Source organism: Pinus tabuliformis, chromosome 7 (genome assembly GCF_031772625.1).
Source record: "Pinus tabuliformis cultivar Carrire ecotype Pingquan chromosome 7, CPIR1, whole genome shotgun sequence".
In the NCBI taxonomy this organism is placed as follows: Eukaryota; Viridiplantae; Streptophyta; class Pinopsida; order Pinales; family Pinaceae; genus Pinus; species Pinus tabuliformis.
This window is the reverse complement of record NC_142293.1, coordinates 1,720,948,359-1,720,975,593: the sequence shown is the minus strand read 5'-3', so window position 1 is coordinate 1,720,975,593 and position 27,235 is coordinate 1,720,948,359.

Sequence of the window (27,235 nt, the reverse complement as noted above, 5' to 3'; positions counted from 1 at the left end):
ATTGTAAGGCTTGTGATATATGTCAAAGGACCAGAAAAGCATTGCGGAGGGACAAGATGCCATTGAATCCACAAATGAAACTGCAACCGTTCGAGAAATGGGCAATTGACTTCATGGGACCTATTAGGCTACTATACCAATAGGTGTCATATATCATGATTGACTTGGTTTAGCTCTGAAATATGTACATACCTTTGCTTATTGCAAATGTTTTCCATATTTTTAAAAAATAAAAAAACAAAAAATTGTAACGAGGCTATGCCCTAAAAGAAAAATCAAAAGGCAAAAAGAATAAAGAAAAGGTCAAAAAATTAAAGAAAATGAACCCCAAGAAAAAGAAAAAGACCATGAAAGTGAGGAGGTCCAAATGCCACTACTATTTCACTTTTGGAATAAAGATTGTGAGAAACTTTTTATTTATGCCACAATCCATGGTAACCAAATAGTTTAATATTGGTTATTCCAGGTTTTGAATTTCATGTTTATAGATATAGAGAATAAAATCGGACCAAACTGTTTAATCTTGGTAGATAAGTATATTGGTAGAGTGAATAAAAGAAGCTCAACAGTTTAATCTGAGCCCTTGGCTGTAATAAGGATAGATTTATATAGATTTCCATTATAAAAGAAAAGAGAAGTTTGATGAGGGTTTTCGAGCTTAAGTGCACCCTAATAAAAGGAGTAAAAATGGTAGGATGTGTAGATAGGGTAAGTAGATGATTGGTTGCAGAATTATGTGTGATGAATGGTTAAGTTAAAAGTGAAAATATTTTGCTTTCATCATTTTGACAAAGTATGGATGACAAGGAAGACATTTACATCATGGACAAAGTCAAACTAATTAACTTCCTCACTCATTTTTTCCCTAAATTTTACTAATTTTCCATAAGTACTAAAGGCACCAACAAACTGAAAGTTAAGTTATAATGTTAGGTGATGAAATGAATCTTTAGAAACATTTACTTAGCGCATTTTTCTCTTCTAGATTTCATATTAACATTTAATTATTATTATTTAAATCCTGAAAGAAATTACCCTTTCCCGTATATATTATTAATAAAAAACCTAAAATTAATAAATATCCCATCCTGAAGGTTTGAAAAATAAACCATAAATAAAGGTAATTAAGTTGGACTAATTAATCGAATCGTGATTAATTAAGAGCCAAACCCTGATGTGTTAAAAAGGGATTAATTAATCATCTGCATTAATTAATAGCCTCTCATCCAATCATATCACCCACGATATAATTATCCCACGATATAATTAAATTCATTTAATTATGATAATTAAACCATCGGGCCCCCTCCATTAATTCCCTAACATCTTCCGCTACCGACTACCATCCGATCCCCTTTCCATCATCCAACGGTCCTTGCCTCGTACCACATGGGCCTTTTGGTCAAATGTTAATCGCCCGATATAAGCTGTTTTGAGTTTTCACCGATGCTACGTGTCATTAAATTTGTGGAATCGCGCAACTCTCCACCAAAAACACCAACCTCCCATAAGTGGTGTGATATAGTCCACTTACCACCCCCGCTTCCCACTCTCCACATATGACAAATTGTCCACTGTTCATTCAAAGCTTACCCGCCAATATCAACCATTTACCCCAGTTTTGTTCGTTTTCACCTGATTGTGTAGTAAAACCCTATGTAACCCATCTGCCCCACCTGAAGCCTCTGTTAACCAATTCGAGAATGTTTTACCTCCCAAAAAGCATACTGGACTCACTCCACAGACCTCTCAAGCTCAAATGAAACCTTTTCGACCTCCCCTTCAAATCAATGCTTTCTTAACAGTTTTTTTTGTTTTACAGGTGATCAGAAGACCACAGCCTTGGATAAATAGTCTTAATACTAGTCATAAGACCTGTTTACTCCAAGATTGTTATCAAATCTATTCAAACATAGATGGAAAATAAAACATACAGTTAAAAGACGAGTAGAGGAAACATGAAATTAAAAGATTTCCCATTGAAATAAACAGTGAAAAACCTAAAATATATAATGAAAGTAAAAGGACACAACACAGAACATTCAAAGTGTATCAGGGTTAAAGAGTATCAGATTGAAGAACTAATCAATTAAAGTGGCTAGCATGAAGACAAACAGCAGGGAAGACAACCAAAGCATATAGATTCATGTCAAAGTAAAGACAGATGAAAAAACAAAGCGGTAAAAGTGAACAGTAAAAGTAAACTTGGATGCAGTAAAGGTTAAACATAGATGAAAACACTTTCACCAGCAACAATGAAGTTTATCCAAAGTAAAATTGAAAAACAGTTAAAAGAAATTCAAGGTTAAAAGATGAAATTAGAGTACAAATGGTACATTCTTAAGAAATTTCCTGTTTAAGTCATAGTTTTGCAAAAACAATTGTGACCAATCCAAGATGTATTTTGAAAAACTGGAAGAGTTTTTTGTTCCTAAAAGGCTAATCTACAAAAACCTCTCTCACTTGTTACACAGATATTACGAAAAGGGAGATAAGTGCATGTCTTCACAGCCTATTGTTCAGTTTGTGAAAAGTCCTATTTTTGACATCATTTGGCAGAGCATATTGTGAACAGCTGGAGTTGAATTTTGGGAACCTGAAAGAGTTTTATCTCAAAAACATTCCTATCTACAATAACCTCTTTCACTTTTTACAGATATCTCTCAGATTGAGATATACAAGCGTATCATTGGACCCTAAGTTTGCAGTATTGCTGGAGCAGAATGCACAAAGAAAGGATGCAGTTAGTGACTGGGATGCCTCATCATCACTCAAGAGTTGCTACCAAATTCGACTTTCTCTTCTTAGTCACCCTAAATCTATAAAAATAGTTCCAAATAGATTCATTAGTTTTGAATGTCCTTTATTTAAGTTCTATTAAGGTAAACAGTTGGAGATATTTGTAAAACCAATTTTGATAATTTTTTCAAGATATTTCAGTTTAGAATTTGTATAAGTACTTCTTCATTTGAAGTATTTTGGGGTGGATTCTATAACATCTCTGTAAATCTATGCTATCAAGCTGAGAAAGCTTTTGTACTCAAAGTTGGATTTTTGCTGGAAAAGGAATGAAAGTTGAGGACATTTCATCAGATTCTCGTACAATATAATTGCAAATAAGTATTCTATTCTTGTGATTTTATGTGTTTTCTATATGTTTCAATGTTTCATGCATCTTAAATCTAAATGGTAAAATAGTCAAAGTATATCAGAACTAGCTTCATTGCTCTTTGCTATCAACAGTTTAACATTTCCATGTTTTCTTCAAACTATATTGATAAAGGAATTCTTAACTGCTCCTATATCCCTGTAGTCTTCCTCTAATAGGTCCTTGGTATAGGATTCTTAATTACCCTCTTCTAGTTGACCTATCTTCCCTTCCTCTTTTTGATACTAACTTGAGGATTCTTGATTGTCCTCTAATTTTGATTAGAACCATCACCCATTCAATCCTCAAAGTTTGATTTTACTATGTTATCATAACTGTTGAAATCCTACCTCAGAAATTTGACTTATTCTAGTGAAATATCCCTATTTGACTCCATAGCCCAATGGCCTAAAAGCCTAGTTTGCCCATTTGTTTCAGAACCCCAACACTCTCAAACAAAACAACCTCATTGAACATTAATACTAGCCTAAACTCCTTTCAAACATAGCTAAATCATAAAGAGAGAGCCCTCTCTGGACTTAGGTGGCTAGCACCTAAGTCTAAAAGTTGGTTTGTGGTTACCTCAGAAATTTCTTTCTTTAACCTTGAGAAAATTCTGAGTGATAACATATTGGCGAATCCACTGGGGAAAAAAAATTCTCAGTTAAAATAAACCTTTGAGAAAGCACTAAATTAAATATTTTATGTATCTTAAAGGAATGATTTGAAGTTATTTACTATTTTTCTTCAGAATTTTTTTACAGGTTTAGATCTGATCTATGATGGTGGACAGTGATCAGACACACAAAGGTTAAAATTATTCACCTGGCAACTCCAAATAAATTTCACAATCAAGGCTCCACTAGAGAAATGAACCTGAAAGAACTGTGTGAAAAGGTCAGGTTTTTAACTTGGATTTTTATCCAAGACATTATGTTCTTTTTCATGGATAAAGTTTTTCAATGTATATTGTATTTTAGAGAAGATTTTAGATTAAATTTTTATTATTTTCCTTTGAAAAATGTAGATATAAAATCTCCTTACACATTTGAGCTTTAGTCTTATAACTCTTATGAAGATCATTTTTTAGTTGAGGAGAAGCAAAAAATTAAGACTAATTGTACAATCACTATTCACATTCCAGTACCTCACAAAGTTCCCGATAGATATAAGCCACTCATCTTAGCTTCTACACTCCATGCTTTCCCTAACGATTATCACAAACATCTCCCTAGGTTTGATGCAGAGAATGGTATCACTACCCAAAAACATATTCAAACTTTTGAGGATTATCTTAACTTATTTGAAGTAGATGAAGAGGATGTTAGTATTAGGCCTTTTTCTCTTTCTTTGCAAGAAAAAGTCAAGAGTTGGTTCAAAACCCTGCCTGAGGCAAGCACATCAAATTTCCAACAGTTTGTCAAAATTTTCCTTGATAGATGGATAATCAAATTCAACCTTCTTGTAATCATAGAAGAATATAATCAGGTAAAGAGATATCCAAATGAAACAATACAACAATTTTCAGACAGATTTAATCAAATCTATTATTCAATGCCATTAAATATAAGACCTCCCCCTAGTTCAACTCTTTTGCATTACCCAAAAGAATTTGATTCAGAGCTAGAATTTAAATTAAGAGAAAGAAACCCCTCAACATTGGAATAGATGCAAAACATGGCAGTAGATGTAGAAGTTAATCTGCAAATTAGAAGAGAAAAGTTGAAAGCATAAACAGAGGAAAAAATCGACATTTTGGGGAAGAAAATAGAGGAAATGATACAAAAGATCACCATGAAAGATGAAATTTTTCTTCAAAATCACCATGAAATTGTTTTTCACAAAAAGAAGAGGTTGAGAGCCATGAACAAATTCTTGCTAATTCCAACTACCATAAATCTGAAGATAAAGTTATAGAACCATATATGGAGAGGCAATCTATTGATCTAATATGTACATTTGGTGACTACTTCTTATGATGATGTGCCTAAGCTTGATGACTATAATAATGATTATGTTCCTCAAATCCAAATTAACCTTGCAGAGGAATCAGAAGCTAATTTGAGGAATAAGGAAGTTCAGGTTCAACAACTTGAAAATAGTGATCAACTTGTTCATTTCAGCTATGAGAATGAGGAGGAAATTGTAGAAAATTTTGAAATCAATGAAGGAACTTTACCATTATGTTTTGCATCATTTCAGTTTATCGAAAATAAATTTCATGCAATCAGAAATCAAATGTCAACAAGTTTTGATATTAACCATCTAGAAGGAAATAAAATCCTTGTTCAAGACTTCTCATATCCAAATTTGCAACCCCAAAATTCCATTGAATTTCAGGTCGCAGAAGAAGACTTGGAAGCTAGAACATATGGTCAAATGATCCAAGATGATTCCCTACCATTCTGTTCTGAGTCAGTTCAGTTTTTGAAAGGAAATTTGCATAATATAACTATAAAAAAGGGTGAGCAGCTTGTAGAAACTTATGAAGTTCCATTCAAACCTATATGTAATAAGTTGCATCAATCCTTCCAAGTTTTTCATGATCCCATAACCGATGAGTTTGATAACGAATGCAATCATAATTTTTCTCCATTAACAGACTATGAGAGTCAAAATCAAGATGATAATGGTTTCACTAGCCAAACATTTCAATCAATAGAAACATCATCACTAAGATCATCTGAAAGTATGCAGGGTTATAAAGATGAAGGTATTATTTTAGTTTCATGGTATGCAGGCCATACACAACAGATGTACAACTGTTTTGACTAATTCAAGAATAGTTTATATATTTTACAAGATCCTTTTGTACAATTTCTAGATTCAACAAAGGAAATTAGGAATTTCCTTATCTTCTCAAAGGTTAAAAAAGTTATATTTGATTTCAGAATCTCAATTTTAACCACCAACAAGCACAAGCAACAAAAGTCACCAATTTATATAATGATTAAGTGGTTGCATTGGTTGTTTCATTTTACCTAACCAGTAGTCAGAAACCTGATTAGAGTAAGTAGTTAGAATTTTAGTTTGAATAAATTCAGTTTTCAGTATCAAGTTTATGTTAGATCAGATTTTAGTTTGCAGAAAAGGGTGTATTTTTAGTTCAAAAGTTCAATTACAAAGATTATACAACAGAGAATACACATGAGTGGGATTGGCCTAATGGATCAGGTTACCAGTCGATGGTGTTCTTGACATTTCACAAGGAAATGCCATCCCCAAGTGAAGTTGATGCCCCGAAAATCTTTGTATCAACATTGGGGGATAACCACCCGGTCCGGACCTTAATACAGCTCCTTTTCCATTTGGAATGGTGGCTCCGACTGGGGATAATGGGACCAATTTCCCAGCAATGAGTAAACGGGATGAATGAATGATTGATTGACTAATCTAATGATAGGCAAATAACTTAATTTATCAGCGAAATAAAAGAACTACTACTAATCCCGGGAACTATTGTACTTTAAAGTGTAGCGCTTAATGATCTATGTTTATAAACAGGCATGTAGATGACTCTATTTAATAAACATGGACTTTTATTCATTCAAGGATTACTTTGCTTAAATCGTTAAACAAAGGGATTAGCGCAATATTGCTACACTTATATATCATCGATACATATACGATCAAAAGAAAAGCATCCCATAAACATCCAATAGTGGAGGGAATAAAGAAATGTTGTTAAAACACATACATATATTCGATAATAGCAAAGGCAATCAAATAACAATTCATATGAAAAGAATGAATTCAGACATAGATAATAGTACCATATGAGCTGCTAGTCACTCCCAATATCAATCGCTATTTGAGATTCTTCTTCCAACGCAGAAATACTTTCAAACAAAGACAGTAGTGCACATTTGCATAAAAGCTTCCTTGTCAAAATTAGAATAACTGGTCCAGTTTTATAAAAGAATATGGCTGAAGTACAGTAGTACAACTTCAGTCTTTAAGTCAAGTACAAAACTTTACGACCCTTTCCAAAACAATGAAAGGGTCTATAAATACTTAATTAAGCTAACTATCTATGAAACTGAAATCCTAATTAATTGGTATCAATTGATTTTGAACATATTCTTCTCAGCAACCTGGCAGTCGGCGGCATGAATCATCAAGTAGGCTGTTTGCCTTTAAACCTGAGCTAACTTATCGCAAGCATCGGCTCCACTTCGGGCGGTTTGTTGAGGCGAGAGCTAAGCTGGGCGGCATAGGTGGCATCCTGAATATCGGGGATAATATACCCGATTGCATCTGTAAGGCATTTGAGGGCGGCTCTTTGACTGTGTGGTTTTACCAAGAAGAACCAATAGGTGTCCCATGTTAAACTGTTAATTCCAGCAATTAATCTCCCCTTTTCCTCTAGATCTAGATAACATGACTGCTCCAATGTTTTCATCGCTGTCAATTTACCTGGAGTGCATTGGGAAATCATGTTTGACAAGTAGAGAGTATTATTAACCAATTCAACCAAATTACTTGTAGTTGATTTGCACCTTGAAATTGCCCTCTCTGCTTTCATTAACTGGGACTGCCATTCTGTAAACAATATATCTTTATGTGACTCTAAAATTCTTGGTAAATTTGCCGCTTGTCCCTGATCAGTATCTTGCCAGTCAAGAAATGCAGCTATCGTTTCTTCAGCTTGATCCAATTCTGTTCTAGCCTTTTCTGTTTTTTCACTTATTGATGCCGTCAATTCGCATAGTGGTTCCGCCTGGGCGATTTGTTGACATAGAAGCTTGATTTGGGCTATTAATGCCGTATTTATTTGTAATTCCTCTACTCTAAATTCAGTTATTTGTGGAACGCCCTTTGTCTTCTCGAGCTGTGCTGATAGTTGAGCAATCTGCTCATCTTTTTTTCAGCATTTGTTCATTTGCTGCCCTCAGTTGTGCCAAGGCTTCATACAACTCTTTCTGCTTCTGGATTGCGCTGTGATCAATCCTTTGTTTTTCTACCTGCAATTGTTGAGTTAATTGATTATTTACTTGTTGTTGTGTCAACAATTGCTGTTTTGCCTGTTCCGCTTTCTGCTGTGCTTCTGTTAGCTGTGCTTGCAATAAAAATATTTCCTGGTCTTTTGTTTTCAATAAAAGACTCACCTCTGATGCTTTGTCTATTGTTGCTGCTGAATAGGCTCCAGCATATTGTGATAGTTTTGTTAGGTCATCAGAGGGGTCAAATTCCTCCTTCCAAACCACATTGCCTGTGACCGTCTGTTCTGGGAAAAGGGAAGGTTGATCAGTCCTTCTTCTCTTCCTCTGTCGTTTTACTACAGCTTTATGCCTTGGGCTATAGAAGACATCCAAGGGAGGAATCTCTTCTACCTGCAAAATGATTTGATCGGAGGGGTCCTTTGGTATTATTTCTACTTCCTTTGAACTGGGTAGGCCGCTGGTTCCACTTGGAACCTGTTGTGAAGTGGTTTCCTGTGTGTCTGCTGCTTTCGAAGTTTCGGTGTCCTTTGAACATTCCAGACTGCTGATAATAGAATCAAATTGCTGCCATTCCTGGAGCAGTTTTGGATCAATATGAGTATCCACATTTACTTCTATGTTGCTCTGCTTCTGCTCTTTAGTCTGGGTCTCCTCCCGCACTTTCTCCTGCTCTTTAGTCTGAGTTTCCTCCTGTGCTTTCTCTTGTTCTTTTGTTGTAACTGGAGGTTCCTTTGAATGTTGTCGTTCAAGCTCGCTTGATGCTGTTGTTGGGGTTGTTGCTAACAGATCTAGAGGCAGAGTTTGCAACCTCTGTTCTCTAAGTCTGTTGAATTCAACCAACCCTTCATCCTGATATTTCATTCTGGCTAGTGACTTAACCTGCAATATTGACTCGGCTGAGGAGAACAGGTCATCGAACATATCTTCTTTATGATCAAACTTTGTCAATTTGACCTATTCAAGTGCATTATAGGCGACTTTGTTGGGATCAAATCGCCTATTAGGGAGAGTTGCTAGAGTTAATGCTTTTATCTTTGTAGCTTCTTTCTCTGCATGTTTGAAGTCATGCAACGTGTAGACTCCACATCTCAAAGGAAAATAGGGCCGGACCTGCTTCTTATTTTTCTTGAGAGTCTGTGTAACTCCCTCGGCAATGATCTGATACGCTATTTCCCTCGCCAGCAGTTTATCAGGTATGTACAAAGGAAGGACATGAGGTTCGGCTTGGCTACCGAAAACTTTTATATAAATAAACTTTTCCTCCCCGAACCATCTTCCTATTGATGTTAAATCAATCCCTGCTTGGTAGGAAATCTTGGGAGCAGGTTTATCAAAAATAGAGTAATGAATGGGTAACATAAATCCATTGCAGACTTGGTATAAATGGTGCTTATAAGAAGTTTTCCACAATTTCTGATGGTATATGTGAATAGGCATGGGGTCTTGTGATGTCCACCTCCAGCCGAGCATAGGAAATTTAGAATTAAAACACAGGGTATCTAGAATATAGGCACTGTAGTAGAACGGGGGAATTAACCTTTCAGTAATGCGGGTCTTGTTTCTAAAATCAAGAACAACTGTTGCTAGTTTATCTGACAGTATAGTTGCCCAATCCACTATTTCACTGTTACATGCCGCTTCCATCAAGGAAACCATTTCTATAGTGAAATTAGCGGAATCGTGCAACCCCCACAATCTACACATCATTATCCCAGCATAACAATAAGGAGAACATAGGGAATCAACAGAGTACTTACCGGAAGATTCATGCTTGTGTTTTGCCAGATTTTGTCTCCAATCCCGGATGGGTTCGAATTCAATTTCGTTCTCTTTTCGGAATTTCTCCAAAAATGCCTTGTTGTACTTCTTCTCTGGCACAGGCAAATGTATTGTGTTTTGCCGGATTTTGTCTCCAATCCCGGATGGGTTCGAATTCAATTTCGTTCTCTTTTCGGAATTTCTCCAAAAATGTCTTGTTGTACTTCTTCTCTGGCACAGGCAAATGATACATTTGCCTTAAATCATCAGCCTTGAATGAACCGAAGATTCTCCCATCTCTGGTGCAGAAAGTTCTGTCTGTGATTGGGATTTCCTCAATTGCCCACCTCACTACATCCGTATATGGGAGAATTTGTTCCCGAGCTGCTATCCGATGAAGGAAGGAGTCGGCTAAGTCCTTTAAAGTACCATCAGATTTCCGAGTCGCATCTACCGTGGCTTGTACTGTTGTCACTTCAGGTTCTTCGGCCTCAATCAAATTATAGGTACTTTGCCAAGTAGTTTTTTCGAGACCAGAACATGTAGTATCAGATATTAATCCTTTCTTTTTATTTGTTGGATCTGTGACGGCTTGTCCTGTGGCTGGCACAGCGGAAGCGACTGTGGTTTTCTTAGACTTCTTCCCCATTCTTCTTGAGTTTTCTGCTTCGGAAGAATTCTGCACATGAGTGAAAATAAGCGTAACACAGAGAATTGGTAGTGAAAACCAAATATGAGCGAGATATATTGATCAATGCGTGATGAGGGATTAACTTTAAAGTGGCAGCGGATACAATCTATGAGAAGATTTTAGGACTTACTATTACATTAAATGGCCGTTAAAACCTGCCAATCCTTTAAATGCCCATCATATCATTAATCGGCTGAATGATTTGTTTAAGCGTGCCTTGGATGTTTTGGCGGTTGAGCGTAGGTAAATCACTGTTCGAAAGATAAGGCCTTTAATATGAATTAATTGTAATATCCCTCTGTTTTAATGGCTTTTTTGAAGTTTGCGCTTTTGGCTTTATCGCAATCGGGCGTCAGGGAAAACTTAAATCCTTATATTGACACCTTTTGAAATCCCCGATCGCCGATAGCGATATCGCATCGCATCGGGAGTATGGGCACTTTAAGAAAGCATGGATGGTATATCGCTGATCGCCGATAGTGATATCGCATCGCATCGGGTGTATTACCTGGGGTGCTTTAAAAACATCCATGGTATATCGCCAATAGTCGATAGCGATATCACATCGCATCGGAGCGAAAGGAACTTTATCACATCGGAGAAAACCAATGGGCCTTTAAAGTATGCCTCCTATGTCATTGTGATATGCGATCTTGCGATCGCTTTATCGCAATGATAAAAGATTGATTATTTATATTATAAGACCAAAATTGGTTTGTCCAAAAGGTTTTTTATAATGTATTCATTTTGTTTTCGGACCTTTTTTGAATAATACAATGTTGATACCAATCAAAACTAAAAGGGACCCATTTCATATGATATTTTTTGTGAATAAAAATGATATGAAATGGGGGGTTGTTGTAGAGCACAACACATTATGTTTTGCTTCATTTCAGTTTATCAAAAATAACTTTCATGCAATCAGAAATCAAATGTCAACAAGTTTTGATATTAACCATCTAGAAGGCAATAAAATCCTTGTTTAAGACTTCTCATATCCAAATTTGCAACCCCAAAATTCCATTGAATTTCAGGTCGCAAAAGAAGACTTGGAAGCTAGAACATATGGTCAAATGATCCAAGATGATTCCCTACCATTCTGTTCCGAGTCAGTTCAGTTTTTGAAAGGAAATTTGCATAATATAACTATAAAAAAGGGTGAGTAGCTTGTAGAAACTTATGAAGTTCCATTCAAACCTATATGTAATAAGTTGCATCAATCCTTCCAAGTTTTTCATGATCCCATAACCGATGAGTTTGATAACAAATGCAATCATAATTTTTCTCCATTAACAGACTATGAGAGTCAAAATCAAGATGATAATGGTTTCACTAGCCAAACATTTCAATCAATAGAAACATCATCACTAAGCTCATCTGAAAGTATGAAGGGTTATAAAGATGAAGGTATTATTTTAGTTTCATGGTATGCAGGCCATACAAAACAGATGTACAATTGTTTTGACTAATTCAAGAATAGTTTATATATTTTACAAGATCCTTTTGTACAATTTCTAGATTCAACAAAGGAAATTAGGAATTTCCTTATCTTCTCAAAGGTTAAAAAAGTTATATTTGATTTTAGAATCTCAATTTTAACCACCAACAAGCACAAGCAACAAAAGTCACCAATGTATATGATGATTAAGTGGTTGCATTGGTTGTTTCATTTTACCTAACCAGTAGTCAGAAACCTGATTAGAGTAAGTAGTTAGAATTTTAGTTTGAATAAATTCAGTTTTCAGTATCAAGTTTATGTTAGATCAGATTTTAGTTTGCAGAAAAGGGTGTATTTTTAGTTCAAAAGTTTAATTACAAAGATTATACAACAGAGAATACACATGAGTGGGATTGGCCTAATGGATCAGGCTACCAGTCGACGGTGTTCTTGACATTTCACAAGGAAATGCCATCCCCAAGTGAAGCTGATGTTAGGTTCCTATACCAATAGGTGTCACATATCATGATTGACTTAGTTTAGCTCTGAAATATGTACATACCTTTGCTTGTTGCAAAAGTTTTCCATATTTGTAAAAAATAAAAAAATAAAAAATGTAAAGAGGGTATGTCCTAAAAGAAAAATCAAAGGGTAAAAAGAATAAAGAAAAGGTCAAAAAATGAAAGAAAATGAACCCCAAGAAAAATAAAAATACCATGAAAGTGAGCAAGTCCAAATGCCACTGCTATTTCACTTTTTGAATAAAGATTGTGTGCAACTTGTTACTTATGCCACAATCCATGGTAACCAAATAGTTTAATATTGGTTATTCCATGTTTTGAATTTCATGTTTATAGATATAGAGAATAAAATCTGACCAAATTGTTTAACCTTGAAAGTTAAGTAGATAGGTAGAGTGAATAAAAGGAGCTCAATGGTTTAATCTAAGCCCTTGGATGTAATAAGGATAAGCTTAGATAGTTTTCCATTGTAAAAGAAAAGAAAAGTTTGATGAAGGTTTGCCAACTTAAGTGCACCCTAATAAAAGGAGTAAAAATGGTAGGATGTGTAGATAGGGTAAGTAGATGATTGGTTGCAGAATTATGTGTGATGAATGGTTAAGTTAAAAGCACAAATCTTTTTCTTTCATCATTTTGACAAAGTATGGATGACAAGGAAGACATTTACATCATGGACAAAGTCAAATTAATTAAATTACTCACTCATTTTTTCCCTAAATTTTACTAATTTCCCATAAGTACTAAAGGCACCAACAAATTGAAAGTTAAAGGGGCTCAGAGCATTTCTCTGACTTCTGGAGGGATCGGACCCTCGGCCCAATAACTCGCAAGGCCTAAGTGCTAAATCCCCTTCATCAAAATTCACTCCCATAAATCACTCATCTCCTTCAAATGCTTTTCCTAAGTAAAATCATTATTTTACTTAGGAAAAATAAAGGTTCCTTATAACCCCACCCCCCCCCCAAACATATTTTTGCCTAAGTTATAATGTTAGGTCACGAAATGAATGTTTGCAAACAATTACTTAGCACATTTTTCTCTTCCAGATTTCATATTAACGTTTAATTCTTATTATTTAAATCCTGAAAGAAATTACCCTTTCCCTATATTATTAATAAAAATTCCAAAATTAATAAATATTCCATCCCGAAGGTTTAAAAAATAAACCATAAATAAAGGTAATTAAGTTGGATTAATTAATCGAACCACAATTAATTAAGAGCCAAACCACCGACATGTTAAAAGGAGATTAATTAATCATCTGGATTAATTAATAGCCCCTCATCCAATCATATCAGCCCCGCTATCATTTAATTATGATAATTAAACCATCGGGCCCCCTTCATTAATTCCCTAACATCTTCCGCCGCCGACTACCATCCGATCTCCCTTCCATCATCTAACAGTGCTCACCTCATATCGTGTGGGCCTTTTGGTCAAATGTTAACAGCCCGATATAAGCTGTTTTGACTTTTCGTTGATGCTACATATCATTCAATTTGTGGTATCATGCGACCCTCTGCCAAAACCACCAACCTCCCATAAGTGGTGTGATAGAGTCCACTTACCTCCACCACTTCCCACTCTTGGCATATGACAAATTGTCCACTACTCATTCAAAGCTTACCCGTCAATATTAACCATTTACCCATTTAACACGAAAACCCTAGTTTTGCTCATTTTCACCTGATTGTGTAGTAAAACCCTACGTAACCCATCTGTGCCACCTGAAACCTCTATTAACCTATTTGAGCATGGTTTTCCTCCCGAAAAGAATTCTGGACTCACTCCATAGACCTCTCAAGCTCAAATGAAACCTTTTTGACCTCCCCTGCAAACCAATGATTTCTTAACAGTTTGTTTTGTTTTACAGGTGATCAAAATACCACAACCTTGGATAAACAGTGTTAATACTAGTCATAAGACCTGTTTACTCCAAGAATGTTATCAAATCTATTCAAACAGAGATGGAAAATAAAAATACAGTTTAAAAACGAGTAGAGGAAACATGAAATTAAAAGATTTCTTGTTGAAATAAACAGTGAAAAACCTAAACTATACAGTGAAGGTAAAAGGACACATCAAAGAACAGTCAAATTGTATCAGGGTTAAAGAGTATCATATTGAAGAACTAGTCAATTAAAGTGGCTAGCATGAAGACAAACAGTGTTGGAAATAATACTGAGAGGGGGGGTGAATCAGTATTATCTAATTCTTTTAATAAATCTTCCTTATTTGTTCTTTGAATTAGTTTTGCATGTCAGTACCATAAAATAATGAGCATGAACAAAGAAAACAGATAGTCACACCAAAGAACACAAGATGTAAGGTGGAAACCCAATGTGGGTGAAAACCACCTGCTGCAATATGTCTCTATCTTCTTTCAAATTAGAAACTCCTTTTACAATGGTTTTGTACTGGTGCAGTCCTTTACCAGTACGCAGGCTGCAACCTGCAGAGAGCTACAACTCTCTCTCGTTTTCCAGTCTCTCCTGGAAGGGAGCTACAACCCCCTACTTCTTTTCTTACAAGGACCACTTTTCATAAATTTTCAAACTGGATCCATAAGCATCAAATGATCATCAAGTATAAGAGAATCACCCAATCAACTGTAGTAACCAGATCAACAATAATAGGACCAAACCCAGAACACTACAATGATAAACAAAGATTTTAAGAGTAGTAAGCACCCTGCTCAACTGCTTGCCTGCTTACGTAAGCACCCTGCTCAACTGCTAGCCTGCTTACTGTACTCACCCTGCTCAACTACTTGCCTGCTTACAGTATGCACCCTGCTCAACTGCTAGCCTGCGTACCGTACGCACCCTGCTCAACTGCTAGTCTGCGTACCTCGCTCTGAGTCTATTGAACTGTCTGCGTATGTACGCACCTGCAACCCTTCTGTGCCTGCATCCCGGCGCACCTGCAGCTCTTCTGTGCCTGCGTACCGGCGCACCTGAAGCTCTTCTGTGCCTGCGTCCCGGCGCACCTGCAGCTCTTCTGTGCCTGCGTATGTACGCACCTGCAACCCTTCTGTGCCTGCGTCCCGGCGCACCTGCGGCTCTTCTGTGCCTGCGTCCCGGCGCACCTGCAGCTCTTCTGTGCCTGCGTACCGTACGCACTTTTCGTTCACTGTACCTGCGTACCTTCGGGCATAGATGATTTCAAGACTTCAAAAATAACCCAGACAGTCAGATCTACAGATCTGAACATGCGCCGAAGAGATCTCGGTCCATCAGTAGATTCGCCTTCTTTAGATCTAGACCAGATCTAGCCCTCATAAGATATTCAACCAAAGACATACTCAAACCAAATGATCTCCTTTGCTTTATATAGGAGAGCTCTTCCTTAAAACATGGATCAATACCACGAGCCGACACCATAATAACCCAATACCGTCGGCTAAATACCAAGAGTAAAACATAAGAAAACCCCACATGTGAATTTCTTTGCCTTGAAATGTGTGCACTGGGGGTACGCACCTCCTGAACGGCTGACCTGCGGGTATGTACGCACTCTATGTAACTCCGACCTGCGTGTACGCACCTTATGTAAGGTGTACCTGCGTACCCCTTATTTTCTTCAATATTTGATAGCTGCTCATCAATCTCTGCTGCTGACTTGAAGTACTGTGATCTATCACCTGAATGGGTTGCCATCAAGGACAACACTTTAGCCATAATGCCAACAAACAGTAGGGAAGATAGTTACAAAGCATACAGATTTATGTCAAGTAAAGACAAATGAAAAAACAGAGCGGTAAAAGTAAACAGTAAAAGTAAAATTGGATGCAGTAAAGGTTAAATAGAGATGAAAACACTTTCACCAGCAACAATGAAGTTTATCCAAATTAAAATTGAAAAACAGTAAAAAGAAATTCAAGGTTAAAAGATGAAATTAGAGCAGAAATGGTACATTCTTAAGAAATTTCCCAGTTAAGTCATAGTTTTGCAGAAACTATTTTGACCAATCCAAAATGTATTTTGAAAAAATATAGGAGGCTTTTGTTTCTAATGGGCTAGTCTAAAAAAACCTCTCACTTTTTACACAGGTATTACCAAAAGGGAGACAAATGCATGTCTTCACAGCTTTTTGTTCAGTTTGTGCAAAGTCCTATTTTTGACATCTTTTTGCAGAGCATATGGTGAACAGCTGGAGCTGAATTTTGGGAAATGAAAAGATGTTTATCTCAAGAAAATTACTATATACAATAACCTCTTTCAATTTTTACATATCCATCTCGGATTGATATATACAAACGTATCATTGGACCCTAAGTTTGCAGAATTGCTGGAGCATAATGCACAAAGAAAGGATGCAGTTAGTGACTTGGATGCCTCATCATCACTTAAGAGTTGCTACAAAATTCGACTTTCTCTTCTTAGTCACCTAAATCAATAAAAATAGTGCCAAATAGATTCATTAGTTTTGAATGTCCTTTATTTAAGTTCTATTAAGGTAAATAGTTGGAGATATTTGTAAAACCAATCTTGATATTTTTTCAAGATATTTCAGTTTAGAATTTGTATAAGTACTTCTTCATTTGAAGTATTTTTGGGTGGATTCTATAAAATCTCTGTAAATATATGCTCTCAAGCTAAGAAAGCTTTTGTACTCAAAGTTGGATTTTTGATGGAAAAGGAATGAAAGTTGAGGACATTTCATCAGATTCTTGTGCAGTATAATTGCAAATAAGTATTCTATTCTTGTGATTTTATGTGTTTTCTATATGTTTCAATGTTTCATGCATCTTAAATCTAAATGGTAAAATAGTCAAAGTATATCAGAACTAGCTTCATTGCTCTTTGCTATCAACAATTTACCATTTCCATGTTTTCATCCAAACTATATTGATAAAGAAATTCTTAATTGCTCCTCTATCCCTGTAGTCTTTTTCTAATAGGTCCCTGGTATAGGACTCTTAATTTCCCTCTGCTAGTTGACCTATCCTCCCTTCCTCTTTCTAATCCTAACTTGAGGATTCTTGATTGCCCTCTAATTTTGATAAGAACTATCACCCATTCAATCCTCAAAGTTTGTTTTTACTCTATTATCTTGCCTGTTGAAATCCTACCTCAACAATTTGACTTACTCCATTGGAATATCCCTGTTTGACTCCATAGCCCAATGGCCTAAAAGCCTAGTTTGCCCACTTTTTTCAGAACCCTACCACTCTCAAACAAAACAACCTCATTGAACATTCATACTAGCCTAAAATCCTTTCAAACACAGCTAAATCATAAAGAGAGAGCCCTCTTTGGACTTAGGTGGGCTAGCACCTAATTCTAGAAGTTGGTTTGTGGTTACCTTAGAAATTTTTTTCTTTAACCTTGAAAAAATTCTGAGTGATAATAGGACCTATCAAACCTCAGGGAAAAATGGGCACGTGCTACATCATCACTGTGACAGAGTACTTTACACGTTGGGCAGAAGCGCAACTGATCAAGGACTACACAACCTTTACAGATACGAAGTTTTTGTTTGAAAACGTGTTGACTTGATTTGGTTGTTCAAAAATCTTAATGAGTGATCGCGGAACACATTTCTTGAATGAAACGATCAGCGCGCTCACAGAAGACTTCCAACTATATCATCAAAAAAGTACATTGTATCACCCTATTGTGGCCAGCAACAAACCCCCTTCTTATTTAGTTTTATCACTAATACTAAATAAGTGGGGTCTTTTATTCAAAAATTAAAAAAAAATCAATTAATGCTTGTATTTCCTTTTTAATAAACTTACTATCATAAACTTAGGAGAATACCCTCGAAAAATCTAAAAAGGCTTAAGTTTTATGATAAGTTAGAATAAAATCAATCCTTCAGAAACATCGCATTGCAAAAAGGGTAATGGATGCCTTCCTACAAGCGGAATTCTAAGTTGCGAAATCGCGATGCGAAACTACGCACCAAAAACATTCATTGCATCGCATGCCTCAAATGTCACTTAAAGTTGAAATACTCAAACCGTCGATATGTGATGGTGCATATCACAAACTACATTTCATAGAAAACACATTAATGGATGATTGTCATATGCTACGAACCGACGATATTGCGATTCCGTGATATTGTGATCTACGATATTGCGATTTGCGATACTGCGATCTGTGAAATTGCGAAGAAAATCACAAATCGCTTTATCACAGATCTTCAGGGCTCGTTGTTCGAAAAAGATTTTTCCATAAAATGAGACTCGGTTATGCGCGTTAATGTTAATCAATGAGTTAGTTGGTAATCATTAATGAAATATGGTTTTGATATGATCAAAGAGCCATTTCATGTAAGGTGGTATATTTTATATGTTTTTGGCATTTAAAGCTTTCCCATCACCTTTTTCTTATCAGTAAACTGCAAGAACGAAGCGCAAAAATTATACATAGCAGTGTTCAGGATATTATGGGAAAGAAGGGTAAAGCTTCGAGTTCTGAAGACAAAGAAATGACGCCCTTATATACAGACACCGCCTGTAACAAAGATGCTAGTATTACTACTTGGGAGGGCATGTACAGTCTACCTGAGGAAGAAAATCCCAAAATGATGGATGTTACAGCTATTGTAGGCTCACATGGGTCTTCTGAGGCGTCTATTATAGAACTAGCATGTTCGTTCTTGCACCGGATAGCGGCGAGGCCTAATATTCTTCCATACACGGACATGGTTAAATGGGTACTGGATAGTGTTGACATCACAAACAGACAATTTAAGACTCAGGGTCAAGGACCCATTGGCTCGTTCACTCCACAAGATTCGAGGCTCATGTATCATCTACTAGAGCCACATGTGACTTATAACAAACAGTTCATGGAGAAGTTCGCTAAAGAAAATGAAGATTTGGTAGAATGTACCAAGGACTGGTTAAGAAGGGATGAACCACTAAAAAAGGATAAGCATTGTATGTATAGTATTGGTTCTCTCACCTCCCCGTATTGCTTTACTGCTGCTATGCTCTGTAGAATTTTTGGGAAGCCAAACATTAACAAATTTTAATCTGAATGGCTACCATCATTAGATGCTGCCATTAATGCTACTATTGTGGATTGGGCTAAGATATTGTATGACAACTTAGCCACAGCCATTTTGAATTACCGGTCTAAAAGAACTATTTCTCAAAGAATTTATCCCCTTTCCTACTTATTTGCATATGTGATGGATGCAATTTGTTATATTTCTAATTTTCCTCTAATGGGTTGGAAATGGACAACTCAAGATCCCTTACCCATTCATATTTATCACAAAGAATTATGGGTTTCCAAGTTCACTCCATATTTCTACAAGATTTGTCATGGAATCATGTTACCTCTGTACAAAATGTTGTATGATAAAGACGCTCCAAGATTTTCTGCCAAAGCTGAGGTCGATATACTCCCTGTTACGAGATGGTTTGGAGAAGAACTTTTTACATATGTTAGGGTATTTGGAATTCTCGCTTCCCCTCATGTCTTACCTTTATATGTTCCTGATAAACTACTGGCACGAGAGATTGCTTATCAAACCTGCGGAGAAGGAGGTATGACTAAAGATTTGAAGGAAAAGAAGAAGGCCATTTGGCAGCAATTTCATGTGGCTTGTGGGGACTTTTCACTATTTGATGTAGGCCATGCATTCAAAGAAGTAAACAATATAAAATGTCTATGATTTTTCAAATTTCCAGGAAGGCCATTCAACCCTTCTGATATTGTTAAAAATTTCACTACTGCAGTCAAAATAAAGGTGTTTTGTAAAGAAGATGATCTTTGTGATGATATATTTCAACAAAAAAGTACATTTAAAGAAGTTTTTCATTCAGCCCAAATGCGATTTCCTCCAGCAGAATTTCAAGAGTTCAAAATATACAGAGAAAGGAGGTTAACTAATATCCCTTTGGATAAATTATTCTTGGAACCCATAAGGGAACCAACTCCCAGTATCAGTGTCAGTGGAAGTTCAGGCACAAATAGATCTAAATCTAAGTCCAGGAGAGAAACGTCAGAAGACTCCAAGAGGTCCGAAAGTGACCATAATAAAAGTGAAGGGTCAGTAAGGGATACTACCCAGTTGAAGGAGCTCCCACAACAATAGGTTTTGATCTCTCCATAGCTATATCCCCCCCCTCTCATCGTCCAGCCACCATCAGTCAGAACTGAGCTAGATAAAGAATGGGAGACATTCAATGGTTTAATCAATATTGAAGGACAGAGCACAAAGACACCTAAGAGTAATGTACAAACAGTGAATGATATAGTCAAAGGAACAATTAGCAATGTCCTAGAAATGGAACATATTCCCATTACCTTATCATCTGAACTTATGCTCAAAATAGAGGAAATTCCTTCTCTTAATATATTTTACAGTTCACAACATAAGGCCGTGGTGAGAAGACAAAGAAAGAAAAGGAAATTGCAAAGTGTGCTCTCTTATGATGCAGAGCAATTAGACATCCTATGGCGAGATCCTACCACCGATCCCATTGAAAATCTCACTAAATTATCTCAGATCGCAGGAGAATATGCCTCTGCGACCATTGATAAAGCATCTGAGGTACAAAAACTACTGAAAAAGAAAGAAAATCAAATACAGATTTTACGGAAATAGCTACAACAAGCCAATACCAATAGCGAAGCATAGAAACAACTTGAAATATTACAGCAGGACTTTCAAAAAATGCAGATAGGATACCAGAACAATTTGGCCGAAAGAGAAAAACAGTTACAGGTTATGCAAGAGATGCATAAGGATGATCCTAAGCTTACAGAATTGGTCACATAATCCATTTCCTTATATGATCAACTATTGCAGCAACAAGAAGCATTGTGCCAAAGAATATCATAGTGGAGCTCTTATTGTGAAATAAGCGATAAAATTACTAATCAAGTCGTGGACTTGTGACATGATTACGATTTAATTGATAAAAGAGTTACTAAATATTTGACTTGGAAAGGAACAGAAGAAGGGAAAAAGGTAGGTGCACCAATAATCAATGACACTCACAAAGAAATGCTTTTTAATAAGTGGGATGCACAGATCAGGAAAGAAGAACAAGCGGCAGGAGAAGCAGCCACAGTAGCAAACAATGTCATTGACTACATCAATGAAAATTTACACAGGGAAAATATGATCTCAGACACCACTCCAGGACATCTACAGAAAGTACAACATTTGCAGACAGGCTAGAGATAGAAGGCTCAAGGAAAGGCAAAATCAATCAAAAGATTAACTAAGTTGAATTGGGATCCTTACTCGACGTACTTGGTAAAACCACACAGCCAGTGCATGACTCTCAAATGCATCATCAATTCTGCTGAAAAGATGGCGCCAGCTCTTGCTGATTCCATTTTCGCAGGACAGCTAAATTCGGAAGTCGGTCAGCTAACTCTCCTCAAGAAAATGCTGAATGCTTGCGATCTCAAGGAACAGATACACAAATAGTTAGTTGTTAGTTTTAGTTTTAGATTCATTTTTAGTGTTAATTTTGCTTTATTTTTGCTTGAAATGAGGACGGTCATTTAAGCCGCACCCTACATTTTTGTAATAAATTATTTTTAGATTTAGTTAGTAGTATTTAAACCCTTCTCATGCATTTAGAGAAGGGTCCTGAAATTTGTCAAAAACTTGTCCTCAGAACATGCACTTTTTCACCCTCCGAGGAGGTTTTGATGAATGAATGGAACAAGATTTATTGATATCTGCATTTAATATCTACTACTGATGTTTCACTTTTGTACTCTTAGTGGATGTTGGATTAAGAAGAGATAAATCATTATTGGTTGAAGCTCATGAGTAGAACTAGTTATAAATGGCACTTTTATCTCTTAACTATTTCTGCCTATGTGTTAAAGTGATATTCATGTTTAGTTATTTATGTATGAATGCGTGAATGCTTGAGTCATCATTTGGCACTTCTCTACGGTGATAGCTATTTATTTATGCTTAATACATGAGTAGCTTATTATGTGATATGTTTTTCACAACTGTTCCGTCTAACTTTTTATACGAAATGGTTTATCTTTATTGAATTCTTTTCTCATCACAGTTGAATGATCTTTATTACCAATTGTTATTTGAAATCATTTTAGATCGCATAACAGAAAGATTACATCCCGGGTTAGTTTGTAATTAGATATTTCTGTTTATTAGAATACAATTTCATATTGTTAGATTAGATTTAGAATGAAAGCATTTCACTTAGGAACTCTTAGAAAGGAAATGTCAATTATCAACACACACACACATATATTAGGAAACTGGTCCCATACCCCCAGTCGAACCCCCTATACCAAATGGAAAAGGAGCTGCTAACCAAGGTCCAGACCGGGTGGGTATCCCCCTTGTTGTAGACCCGATTTTCAGGGCTTCAACATATTTAGCGCTATAAGGAGGGCCACAAACTATGAATGGCATGTAAGTCTAAATCTAGATACCATTTTGAGAGTAAATCACCCTCACCATCTCCCCCGACTTCTCCATCGCACTTAGAATCTTTAAATCTTGAGTAAGAAGTCGAAAGAACAACAACCACTGCCACAAACCCTGACATTTTAGAGCCATCTACTATTGAAACTCTTGAAGTTGAATCTTTGTTCCATAAAATTTAATGATTTTCTATATCACCTCAAATATCTAATAAATCTCAAGGCAATGTGACTTCGCAATATAACCCTGCTCATCCTCTCACCAGATTAAAGAGTGAAAAGTTTGGTATTGAGACAACTAAGTTACCTCTACCTACAAGGAAGAGCGCAAGGAAATCACCTAAAGGGTCTGGTAGCAAGACCCTTTCATCATCATCATCCATCTTAACCTCTTCACCACGAAGTCAACCATCCACCCCTCCACTTCAGATTATTGTCCACCAGTCCACTGGAACTTCCACATCTCCTTCTCAATCATCAGGAATCGTAATATCCTCATCTTCCCAACCACAGGGATCATCTTTTGTGTTTTCCTCTATTAATAGTTCAGCAATGGCCCAATCTCCATGGAATAACCTAGGGGCAGTCTTAATGCCTGTGCCCTTGAGTAAAATACCGGCCCATCCTGAAAAATGGCTACCTAAGTTTAATCCTGAAGCAGGTATGCTAGCGGAAGAACATATAAACAACTTTATATTATTTATAAATCTCAATGGAGTTACTAATGAAGATGTTGTCATCCTACTCTTTCCTTACACACTGCAAGGAGCAGCCAGATCATGGTATTTCTCATTACTGTTTGGATCTATCACTGGTTGGGATATCTTCCAAGAATAATTCTTGGCTAAGTTCGGTGATGACAGGTCTACGGCAACACTGATCAATGACCTGTCTAACCTTGGGGCTGAGTCAAAAGAACCTATCAAAGATTTTAATTCACGTTTTAATAAACTGTTGAATAAAATTCCTATTGCTTCCAAGCCTAGCGAAGAAGTGCAAAGTGAATGGTATATCTCTGCTTTACCATCAAACATAGCAATATTCATTGATAGGGCTAACAAAACAACATAATCTGACAATATGAAGGAAGCAATAGTGGTAGAGAAACGTATCATAGCCTTAGAAAAGAAAAATGCAGTAGATGAATGAAAATCTAAGAAGGTTAATTTTAAGGAAGATCCCAAGAAAAAATGATTGAAAGATCCATTCGATTTAGAAGGATTGTAGAAAGTTTTGAAAACCATGTCTAACAAAATGGTTGAAATAAAGAAAAAGTAGCAGAAACTTCTTCTAAAAATCCGTACAAAACTTATAGAAGAAACCCTTCGACCGATTCAAAGCCTCCCAATGCTATCAAAAGTGCTAAATCAGAAGAAGAAGAAGAGGAAATTGCTACTGAAGAACCTACGATGAAGAAGAAGTTGTAGAGGTACAAGGTATGTGGGATTTCATCCTCCCAGATGAAGAGGATCAAGAGGCATCGCCGGTTAGTACTCGAAGTAGAAATCAACTCGATCCTCCTCAAACTACTCCTAAGCCAAAGAGCGCAAGCTCAATGCCTAAGGATAAAGTCGCAGCCAAGAAAACGACACCTAAAGCGACTCAAACAAGCCCAGTCCAAACAGATTCACCAACTCCATATAAAACATTGATTGTTTCAAATGGAATGGAGTATAATATCATAGAAGACATGAAGAAGACTAGGGCTAACATCACTTTTTATGAATTGAGCAAGTTAAAACATCAGCAAAAGGTACTTTTGAAAGAATTACATGCTGTAGTAGTTGTACCTCTACCTGCTGCTATAATCTCTCAAACTTCCCATGAGATGGGAAGACCTCCATCTAATGTGATTAATAAAGTTGATCCAAAAGATATCACTTTAATTGGAGGAAGGTCGAGATCTCATACTCCCCCATTTATTCTTACATATGAAGTTTTCAACAAAAATTTGCATAATTGTTTAGTGGATTCTAGAGCTTCATCTAATATTTTACCAAAGTCAATATGTGGAAAGTTGAATGTTCAACCTCGAAAATTTGTTGTGCACATAGTTCAGCTGGATCGATCGTAAGTTGAAGTGATCAGTGAATTAAATCAGGTTACAATAAGGCTGTCATCTAATCCAAAGGTATGTCAAGTTATCGACATTTTAGTGGCAGATATTCTAGAATTTTATGGCTTAATTCTTAGCAGAGATTGGTCAGAAAAACTTCATGGATACTTTGAAACCAATTGGTCGCACATGTGGCTCCCCTACAATGGTAAACCAACTCAGATAAAGGTTGATCGAGAAAGACATCAGAAATACATAGTAGTAGAATTGGAAGAAGAAAATGAACGGGTAACATACAAAAATAATGTTATTGGCAACTATTAGGTTGATTCTTTTTTAGGAAATTTTAATTCTCATACTTCACCTGACTTAGAACATTCTGTTTTATCTCAAGTAGAAAATTTTTCTCAAACAGATAGTTCTAAATGTATTAATTTTATAGATAGTCCTGTAAATAAATCTTTATTTTGGAATTTATTTTTTGACGATTCTAAATATAACGAAGGAGCAGGAGCAGGATGCGTGTTAATCAGCCCAGAGGCAAAAAAATCTATGCTAACGTGTAGACTCGAGTTCGATTGCACCAATAATACCATAGAATAAAAGGCTTTAGTCCAAGGATTATATAAAGCAATCAGATTAGACATCAAATACCTACAAGTCTTTGAAGACTCTGAAATTGTAATCAGACAGGTACATAATACTATACATTGTTTATCAGGTCATTTAAAGCATTACTAATCTTTAGTTCAAGATCTAACTGAATATTTTATAGCATTCAATAGTTCATCAATTCCTAGACTCTAGAATGCTAGTGCAGACCTCTTAGCTAACATAGATTCCAAGCTCATTCCCTCAGAAGACTATAGCCCTGATAAATTTTCAATTGAATTAATCTTTAGACCCTCAATTCCTGATAACATTACCAATTGGAGAATTTTGAATGATGATCTTGATATTGTAAGCTTCCTCACATCTGAGGAATCTTACACCAATTAGATAATTGATGAGGACCAACATGATAGACAATCACAACAAGATAGAAATAATAATGCTTTGCCAAAGTCAGTAGTCAAAATAGAAGCCCTATATGATTTGAAATATCGATTCAAAAGATCTATCAATTCAAAACTTCAAAATTCAACTCTGAATTATGAATTAGTAAATCTAGGAACTGATACCAAACCACAAAATATCAACCTAGGCCTTGGCCTATCTCCTGAAGAAAAATTAGAGTATTTTCATCTCTTGAAACAATGCAAAAGTGTATTTTCTTGGAACTACGATGAACTCAAGACTTATGACACTTCTATCATCCAACATACTATCCCAATGATAAACGATGAAACACCTGTCTAGCAAAAGCTAAGAAAGATCCATCCTAATCTAGAAAACCAGATCAAATGTGAGCTTAATAAATTATTGAAGGCCAAAATCATTTTTCCTGTTCGACATTCTAAATGGGTTTCCAACATGGTTCTCATTAGAAAGAAGAACGAAGATATTAGAATTTGCATCGACTTTCAACATCTTAACAAAGCCTGATAAAAAGATAATTTTCCTTTGCCTCCTATGGAGAAAATACTGCAGGCAGTTGCAGCATCAAAATTAATGTCCTTCTTGGATGGTTTCTCTGGCTACAACGAAGTGTTGGTCGATCCCAACGATCAATTAAAGACCACGTTCAAAACCAAATGGGGCACTTATGCATATCAAAAGATGCCTTTTGGTCTAATCAACGCTAGTTCCACATTTCAGAGGGCCATGGACATCACATTTAAGGGATTAGTAAACAAATCAGTGGTAATATACTTGGATGATATAACTATATATTCCAAGAAGTGAGGCAATCATCTCAGAGATTTAAAACAGATCTTCCAATGTTGTCAAACGTATGGAATTTCACTTAACCCAAAAAAGTCCTTTTTTGCATTAAGTGAAGGAAAAATTCTTGGATTCATCGTGTCAAAATCTGGAATTCATATTGATCCTGACATAATCAAGGAGATTTCCGAAATACCCCTACCTCACAACAAGAAAGCTATGCAATCTTTCGTTGGCCAAATTTATTTTGTAAAGAGATTTATTCCAGATTTTTCAAGAATTGTATCTCCTTTACAAGCAATGATTAAAAAGAACTCAATCTTCAAATGGAGTCAAGACGAATATGAAGCATTCAATCTGATCAAACAAGCAATTATTAACGCTCCATCTTTAGCAACTCCAAAATTTTCCGATCTTTTTATTTTATATACAATTGCCTCTAATAGATCATATGCTGCGATACTC